Source organism: Tupaia chinensis, unplaced genomic scaffold (genome assembly GCF_000334495.1).
Source record: "Tupaia chinensis unplaced genomic scaffold, TupChi_1.0 Scaffold000146_1, whole genome shotgun sequence".
Classification (NCBI taxonomy): domain Eukaryota; kingdom Metazoa; phylum Chordata; class Mammalia; order Scandentia; family Tupaiidae; genus Tupaia; species Tupaia belangeri.
In genome coordinates, this window is record NW_006159616.1 from 14119854 (window position 1) to 14128679 (window position 8826).

The 8826-nt window shown below is 53.2% G+C and overlaps 1 protein-coding gene across 2 annotated transcripts in view; it reads right to left on the reverse strand.

Annotated features, from left to right (window-relative positions):
* Positions 1 to 1501, reverse strand: part of PIK3CD (phosphatidylinositol-4,5-bisphosphate 3-kinase catalytic subunit delta) — a 65098-nt gene extending 63597 nt beyond the window's left edge. The window contains exon 1 of one of the 2 annotated variants that reach the window (XM_006145368.3): positions 1383 to 1501. The gene's annotated coding sequence lies outside the window, so the exon portion shown is untranslated. The other variant, XM_027770644.1, reaches the window with a different exon arrangement.
* Between the last annotated feature and the right edge of the window lie 7325 nt (positions 1502 to 8826).

Sequence of the window (8826 nt, forward strand, 5' to 3'; positions counted from 1 at the left end):
CAGTGTGACCCCCCCTCGGAGAGACGCCACACACACACACACACACACACACACACACACACACACACACACGCGCGCGTCCCATAGCTTGCAGGAGAACTGTGCCCGAAGTCTCAGAGGGTATGGCCCAGTGGAGCTTCTCAGGAGCCTGGGGTGCAAACATCCCACTTGATAGTCTGCTGAGGTTCAAGATCCCGAGGACCCTCCTTCCAGGGGCACCTGGACCAGGTGAAAGCTGCTGGATCAGCCAAGCGCTCAATCTGCAAACTGGCACACCCCAAGGGTGCCTCGAGGACCCAGTAGGTGGGCGGTCCCTGGACGCCCCTTACCCTGTAGCCCGGAAATCCCATTCCCACCTCCCTCCCTCTCCCCTGAGCACGCTTATCGGACACTCCCATTGGTCCTATTCTGGGTCTCTAGACGTCCATGTCCCCGCCAGGGCAAGGCGAGGCTGTCCCCACAGTACTCCCCAACCTAGTGCCTAGGTTGTCCGTCTTTCCCTCTCCTCGATCTCACAGGAGAAGGCCTAAATAAAAACAGGAAACTCATATTTTTTTTTTCAAAAAAAGTCTCATTCAGTCAAAATTACGGGTAAGAGTATTAAAAAAAAAAAAAGTCCGGAAATGCAAAGCTTGGGGGAAGTTTTGCCGCTGTAACCCGGGCTCAGCCGCAGATCCGGGGGCTGATCTCGCTCACGCGGCTGCAGTAAACTCAGCCTGCAGCCGGGCGGCCCGGAGAGGGATGGGGGCCGCGAGGAAGCGCCCGGAAGCTTCAACTCCCTACCCTCTCCTGCCCAGGTCTTCGCTCCCCCGGGCTGGGAAGGGCTCTCTGGACCCGGACGCGGGGCAGCTGTGCGCAGCCCTTTCCCTAAGCCTCAGCGGGCGTACTGGGCCGCACCGCGCTAGAGCGCGGTCCAGATCCCACCTACAGAACAGGGAGCGCCGGTGTACGATTTGCGGGCGCCCAGAGCAGAGCACGCGGCTGAGCGCTCCGGGTCTCGCAGAGCCTCGGCTGATGCCTAGGAGGCCGCGCCGCCGCTGGGAGTGCAGCTGGGACTCGGCGGCCGCGCCTGGCCGGGCAGCCCCTAGTCCAGCTTCACAGGGTGCACAGTACGGGCGCAGGGGGACCGTGCGCGCCCCTCCCGGAGGTCGCATGGGGGACAGGCTTGAACGCGAGCGCAGCCCCAGCTCCAGGCTCCTAGGCTCCCATTGCCCGGCTCTCTCAACCTGGGGAGGCGTCCAGGGCTTGGGCGCACTGCCTCTTCGCTCCGGGAAAACGCCTGCAAGCCTGCCCCTCTTTCCCGAGCTCAGCCGCAGCCACCTGGGCCCATAGCCTCGGTACCCAGCCTACCTCCCCATACGCCATCAGAGGCGAGCGCTTACCGGTCCCGGCGCAGTGGCAGGGCTGGGCGGCTCGGCCCGGCGGCCTCTCTGAGCGACGGCGCTGGGCGCGAGTGAGCCTCGGTTGAGGGAGGCGGGGCGGTGGGGGGCCCGCCTGCTGACAGCCCGCACACTCCACTTCCCACTTTGTTTCCTTTTTACTCGCAACAGGAAAAACAACAGGTCCTTCTGCGCCTCGCCTGCGCTCTACAGCCTCGCCACCCGCTCCCCCCAGCACCCACAACCTCGCCCGAGGCTGGAGGGGCATCACCCAGGTGCCTCTGGAAGGTTCACTTGACCCATCTAGAAAACAAGTCTTTTTATACAACGGAAAACAACCAAAGGACCTGAGAGCTCATAAAACCTTCACATCCACACACCAAAGAATTTTCACAGTGGCAGGAGAAAGGCTGAAAGGAGGCAGAGGAACGGACAGAAACTTGGAGCTCGTAGGCACTCAAAGAGAGCCCGGTGCACCGCTGCAAGGACCCGGGCCTGCTCCAGGGAGTGAACTGAGGCCTAGGGAGGCCGTTCTGTGTGGAAAGCAGTGGCCTCCAGGCTTTGATGGGGTAAGAGCATAGGGGCGGGTCACTAGCCGAACCCCAGGCTTTGAATCTTTCTAGGGCAGGGTGGAAGGTCATCAGTCAATTGCTTGGTCAGACAATGGCTTACACCACCCTCTTCAGTCCACCTGGAAGGTAAAGAAGCTGTGATTGTTCACCTGGAGAGATGAAGGGTCTGAGGCTTGAGTAGGACTCTCCACCGAAGGAAGAGATACTCCCGCCTCCCAGGGTCAGTCCTGCCAGGCTGCCCCAAGGGGAGGAGCAGAGGCTGCTCCACTTTTTACCAGGGAAAAGGAGAGGGTCTGGGCAAGACTGAGCAGCTTGCTAGTGGTTCTACTGTGCTAAGATCTGGGGTGAAGGCTCTGGACTCTAGATACCTGGAGGGGAGCCAGGAGGGACTCTGGGTAACTTTAGGGGGGAATGCCGGGTCTGTTCTCAGGCATGCATCCTAACATGCTTCTGGATGGGCCAGCTGACACTCTCTAGTCCTGCTTTCGCTAGGTTGCAGTTTAAACGCTGCTTCTTGGTTTTTAGTTTATTGTAAGAATCACACTAGAAATACTTTTGTGTGTTTCAAAAGAACTCTGTTGAATATGTAGTATTTGCAGCAACAATTGAAATCACACTTTTTACTGTGCAGACGCTGCCAGGGGAATGGAGGCATGGCAAGAGCTAAGATGCGCTTCACGGATTGTTCTCTTTGATCTCTTCGATAGCCCAGCCCTTCTCCCCCCCAAAAAAGTATGCCTCTGTGTGTGTGTGTGTGTGTGTGTGTGTGTATTTGCTATAGGGTGTACATGCTCCCTGGGGAGAGAAAGAGAGAGAGAGAGAGAGAAAGAGAGAGAGAAATCCTTGGGAGATGGCCATGTTGCAACAATCCTTTCTCCTCCATTGTCCCCCAGGGATTTGGGGCATGTGCGCGCGTGCGCGCGCACACACACACACACACACACACACACACACACACACACTGGCTTGTTTTTCAAACTGCTGGGTCAGAACTCACATCAAGCAGTCAGCCATATGAGATCCAGCCACCTTAACCACCATACCAAGGACTGGCTCCAATAAAGTTAATCTTTTTAAAAAATAATTATTTTTATTTAACTTTATTTTTTAATTTGACCAAAGAGGGACAGAGCAAGAGAAAGAGAGAGAGAGAGGGAGAGAAGGAGAGAGAGAAAGCAAGTCGCCAGGTTCGGGACTTGAACTGTGGTCAACCATGTGGGAGTCCAACTCCCTTAACCACCATGTTACTTGCCAGCCCCAAAGTTAATCTTATTATCTCTAACTTATGGATAAGAAAACTTAGGAGGGCCAGCAGGTGGCATGGTGGTTAAGGTGCTGGACTCCCACATGGCCAATCATGGTTCAAGTCCTGGACCTGGAGACTTGCTTTCTCACTTTTCCCCCTCTCTCTCTATCTGGTAAGTGCATGTGCCCTATAAAAAAATTAAAAACGAATAATAATAACAATAAATATAATTAAATAAATTATTCTTTAAAAGAAAAAAAAAAACTGAGGCTAGGAAAGGTCAGATCATTTCCAGGGCCACAGTGTCTAACTGCTTGCAGATCCGCGCTCCCTTTACGTCACCTTGGTCCTAAGAAGAAGATTCACTTTCCTGAAAACCTGATCTGCTTCCTTCTGTGACCGTGTGTCCCTCTTTTGCTGGGGGTGCCAGGAAGCACAAGCTAAGTGGAACGTTCAAGTATAGTCATCATCATTCTCAAGTTCCTGATAGATTTGCCTTCTGCTTTCCTCTCTATGGTTTCTGATCTCTTGCACTTTATTTTTAACTGTCATCATGCTCGTTTTGGAGGAAGCTACCTCAACTTCCCTTTGAATTGTAAATAAAATGAACTATTACAGTCGAGAATTGACAGCAATCCTTGAAGAAAAATGGTGCCCAGAGTCATGTGACTCTGGGCTCTCAACTCCTTTCTCTGGAAATTAGTCCTGATCGAGGAATACTTTGGCCCCATTGTATGGATGGGAAAAGCAGCCTTAGTCATTACAGGGTGGGGCTGGCCAGTGGGGAACAGGCTAGTGGAGCTTGCACAGGCCTCGAGGCCCATTTCCCCGTCCCTCTCCTGCAGAACTTCCCCCTCCAAAGCCAGCCCGCCTCTACAAGCGGCTCACAGATGCAGCAAGCGTCTCTGCTCCGTTCAGCCTCAAGTGGCTTTACCACCAACACCCACGCATGCCCACAAGCTGGGTTATCTCAGGGCAGCCACACTGAGCGCTCGGGCACCGAGGGGTGTGAGTGTGAGAAGCCCACTTCCTCAGCCCCTCCACGAGGAGCTCCATACACCTCCTCCATGCCCCATCCTGGCAGGAAGCCCACTTTGCTGTGGGTCCTTTCCTTCTGGGCAGGGCAGAAACTACCCAGCTTAAGTCTTTGTTTGTTTGGGCCAAGAAAAGTAAGTCTTCGTGGTTAAAAGCACCTTCCCACCTAAAGGCTACAGCCCAGCCGCCTGGCGATGGCACTGGCGCTGGCACTGTGGAGCTGTGTGACCTCAGGCAGGTGATTTAACCACTCTGTGCCTGTTTCCTCGTCTGTAGCATGGGCATGCTAATAAAAGCACTTGATTTATAGGACCACTGTTAGAATTAAGTGAGTTACTACATCCAACCTGGTTATAATGGTGTTGGCGTAGAGCAGACCCTCGGTAGTGTGGATATGTGAGTAGTCATTCTACTTATCATTCTAGAATAGCACCTCTGGCTTTTGTGGGATTGCGTTTTTCTGTTCTAGAACGGTGTATGTTGATTATATATTTAACCACCAGCGGCTGCTAGTGCTGGTTAGGTGAAAGCTGCTCAATCAGCCAAGGCTCTATTTGAAAGTGCACACTCCAGGGTGCCCAGGAAGAGAGAGGGAGAAGGAGAAGGAGAGGGAGAGGGAGAACAAGTACCCCTCAATGGGGTATGGTCATGCATGGTCACACCGCAATCCGCTCTCCATTTCTTAATCCTATCAGGATTTGGGGCGTGCATGCACATGTGTCTGGCTAGGTTTTCAAACCATCCGAGCAGGGACTCAATGGCTGTCAGTCACGTGAGACCTAGCTCCTTTAATCATTAGGCCATGGAGTTGGCCAGAACAGTGTTTTTTAAAGTTTCTTTATTTTTTCCATGAGCAAGAAAGAGAGAGAGATAACACCCTTGATGGAGTCTTGATGCTAAACCTGCCCTCAGCTGCTGTCAGTCCCAGATCCTGGGCATGGAATCGTGGGAACCTGCCATGCCCGGTGCACTCAGACAGCGCTCCAGATGTGAGCCCAGAACCTCCCGTGTGGGTCAGCCTCGCAAGGCATCGTGTTTTATACTGCACCGTTGCCTGGCTCTATAGGACAGTATTTCTCACCAGCGGCAATGACAGGTTGCGACACATTATTGATGTGCTAAGGATCCATTCAGCAGGTCAAGTTTGTTTTTAGTTTTTTCTCGGAGAGGTTTTTGCTATAGAGTGCGTGCACTCTCCAGAAAGACAGAGACAGAGATACAGAAAGTGGTAAATCCCCTCCCTGGAGTGGGGGGGATGGCCACGCCGCAATCCCTTCTCCTCCATTCTCCTCTTGGGATCTTGGGCATGCACACACACGCACCTGGCATGAGTTTAAGCCACCGGGTCCAGGACTCAAACCACGGTCGACTACATGGGAGTCCAGCAACATAGCCATTACGCCATCTGCTAGTCCCCCAGCAGGTCAAGTTTAAAACACCACCACCACCAGAATAAAAAATATCAGACTGCATCTCATGCGGTGAAGGTGGTCTGACTCTGAGGCTGGAGCCGCATGGATAGGTGTGTGTGCACGTGCACGGTGTGTTAGGTCAGGATGTCGGAGGCATTTCTTGCTGCAGGTCCCTGTCAGCTCCACTAGAAAGCTGCTGCCCTGGGCCACATGATAGTGATGGCAAAGAAAGAGCAGAGTGGCCCGTGAGAGACGAGGCCAAGGTTGTATTAGGCTCCTGGAAAGTCTGACTGCCAAGAACTCAGCAGAGTGTGGCCAGGTGAGAGTGCTGAGCAAAGGAGCCAGGGGTCCTGGCCTTACAGCCTCCCTCCCCAGGCTGTGATGAGTCGGCTGGGGAACGACGAGGAGGTGGAGAGATTGGGGGGCTTGGGGCTAGAGTGGATGGTGCCCAGATGCTTGATTCTAGGCCAGAGTTGAACGGGAGGATTCAGAAAAACCCAGACAGCCCAGAGGTGTCCCAGGTGATGGCCAAGCATGAACTGATGAAGGTTTGTTTCTGGGTCCAGCTGAATGGGGGTTCCAGAAAAAAATTGAGTTATCCTTTTTCTTTTTCTTTTTTTTTTTTTTTTTTTGATTTTTTGGCTGGCTTTTAGGTTTTGGCCATAGGGAGCATGTGCTTGCCTGAGAGAGACAGAGAGAGAGAAAGTGAGGAATCACCTCTGGGGTGATGGCCATACCACAATCCCTTCTCCATTCTCCTCTCAGGATTTTGGGCATGCATGCACATGTGTCTGGCATGATTATCAAGCCACTGGGCCCAGGGCTTGAACCATGGTTGGCCATGGGGATCCAGTGCTTTAACCATCATGCCACCTGTTGGCCCCTGAGTTACCCTTTTTGTAAAACATGCACTCTGAAAACCCAGGCTACTTAGGTTCAAATTCCAGCTCCCCCCTACCAGCTCGTGCCCTTGGAGGAGTCACATCGTTCTTGGTTTCCCCATCTGGTACAGGAGGGCAGTAATGTACTTCCTGGCCCAGAGTTGGGCAAGGGTTAGAGGAACGATAGTCCTAGTCCTGATACAAATTTTAGAAACAGCAGCTGGGGGCCCGCTGGGTGAAGCAGCCAAAGTCTCTGCTGGACCCATACACAGCACTGCAGGTCCCCTTCCCTGGCTCACCCACGTGGGCTGGGCACATGTACCCATGATCCCAACGGGCTGGGAAGGCTGGGAGTGGACCTGATCAAAGAAACAAACTTTAAAAAAGAAAGAAACAACAGTTGCTTAAAAAAAAATCCTGTCGGGGTTAGCAGGTGGTGTGGTGGTTAAGGCACTGGATCCCACATGCCAGCTCAATAGTTGAAATCCTGGACCCAACATCTTGAAAAATGTGTGGGGTACGTGTGTGTGTGTGCCCAAAATCCTGAGAGGAGAATGGAGAAGAGATTGTGACATTGCCATCCCCCTGGAGGGTGCTTTCTCACTTTCCTTCTCTCTCTGACTCTGTCTCTCTCCGGCAAGTTCATGTACCCTCTAGCAAAAAACTAAAAAAACCCCACCAAAAATAAACAAACAAAAACCCTGTCATGGTCTTCCTAGTCCCAGGAAGAGAGAATTGTGAAGTGGGTGGGGGAGCAGCGGAGTTTGGGTCAGGAGGCTACATTCAACCTCATGCCCGCCATACACTGGGGGTGACCCAGGCTTTGCAACACTGATTCATTCAGCGAGTGTACACTGTGCCCGGGCTGTACCTTCCCAGCTGGGCTCTGGGGTGAGTATCGTCCAAGCCAAAGGCCCACCTCCCTTCTCCCTTCCCCACATCAGGCTCCTACCCCAGGGAAGAGAAACTGTGAGGAATGAGAATAAGAAACAGTGTCACGAAGCAGTAAGAGCTACAAAGAAATACAAGGCAGCTTGGGAGGGGAGAGATGCGGGAATCGGAACTAGAAGAGACCTCTCTGAGGGCAGGAGTCCCTGCAGAGCAGAGCGAGCTAACGGAGGAGCCAGTGTTCGTTTGCCGGGGCTCCCGGCATGTGGGGTTGCAGCCCAATGTTTGTGTGTCTGTGTCCTCTGGCAGTAACAGCGGGGACCCCATACAGGGGCAGAGACCAGGGGAGGACTCCTTCGGGAACTCTGTCCAGACAGAGGGAGGAAGACATGCCCAGCTGCATGCCCAGCCCCTCCTCCCGGAGCACTGTCTCTAGGCAGTCCCTGGTCAGATCCGCTTCCCCAACACGTCCTTGATCCTACCCAGGGAGACTGGACCAGGCATGGCCGCCTGGCCCACGGTGAGCCAATCAGTGATTTCCCCAGGAATGTGGAATTAGAATGAAATAAGAGTCAGCGGTTCTTAGATTATTTAGATCTTGGGTGTGTTACATGGAAGCTGAGGGACCACGGGCCTCTTGCGTCCATCGAGAGGATTAAAGAAATCAGAGGTGCTGATACGCAGACAATGAGAGACTGAGGAAGAATCACGAAGCGTGAGACTCTGTTGGGGGTGCTTCTCGCTCTCTCTCCTTCTCTGTTTCTCACTCTCATCAAATAATTGAAAAAAAATTTTTTTTCAAAATCCAGGAAACCAAGCCTGGCAAATTGGGGCTTGGGATATCTCACTTTCTTTTTTTTCTTTTTTCTTTTTTGGAGAGGTTTTTGCTACAGGGCACGTGTGTTCGCCAGAAAGACAGAGACAGAGAGACAGAAAGCGGGAAATCACCCCTGAAGGATAGCCACGCTGCAATCCCTTCTCCTCCATTCTCCCCTTGGGATCTTGGGCACGCGCACACACACATACACCCGGTGTGAGTTTAAGCCACCGGGTCCAGGACTCGAACTGCAGTCGACTACATGGGAGTCCAGTGACATAGCCATTACGCCAACTGCTGGTCCCAAGGACATCTCACTTTCTTGGCAGACCCCTTGGCTGATGTCTCAGACCTAGGAAGCAGGTGGCTCAGGCGGTTATAACCCACCCTAGGAGAAGCCTTCCCAAGAAGCTCTCGAGAGCAGGCCTGAAAGACGCCTGACGCGGGGCCCTTCAGCGGTGGGACGTCGGGTAGCCACTTTCCCAACCAAGGAGCTGAGGAAGACGGCCACGGAGCAAGCCCCCTTCCTCCTACTGCTCAGTTGGCTCTGCCCATCTAGACCAGGGCATGTGCTTCAAATGATGCTTCCACACTTC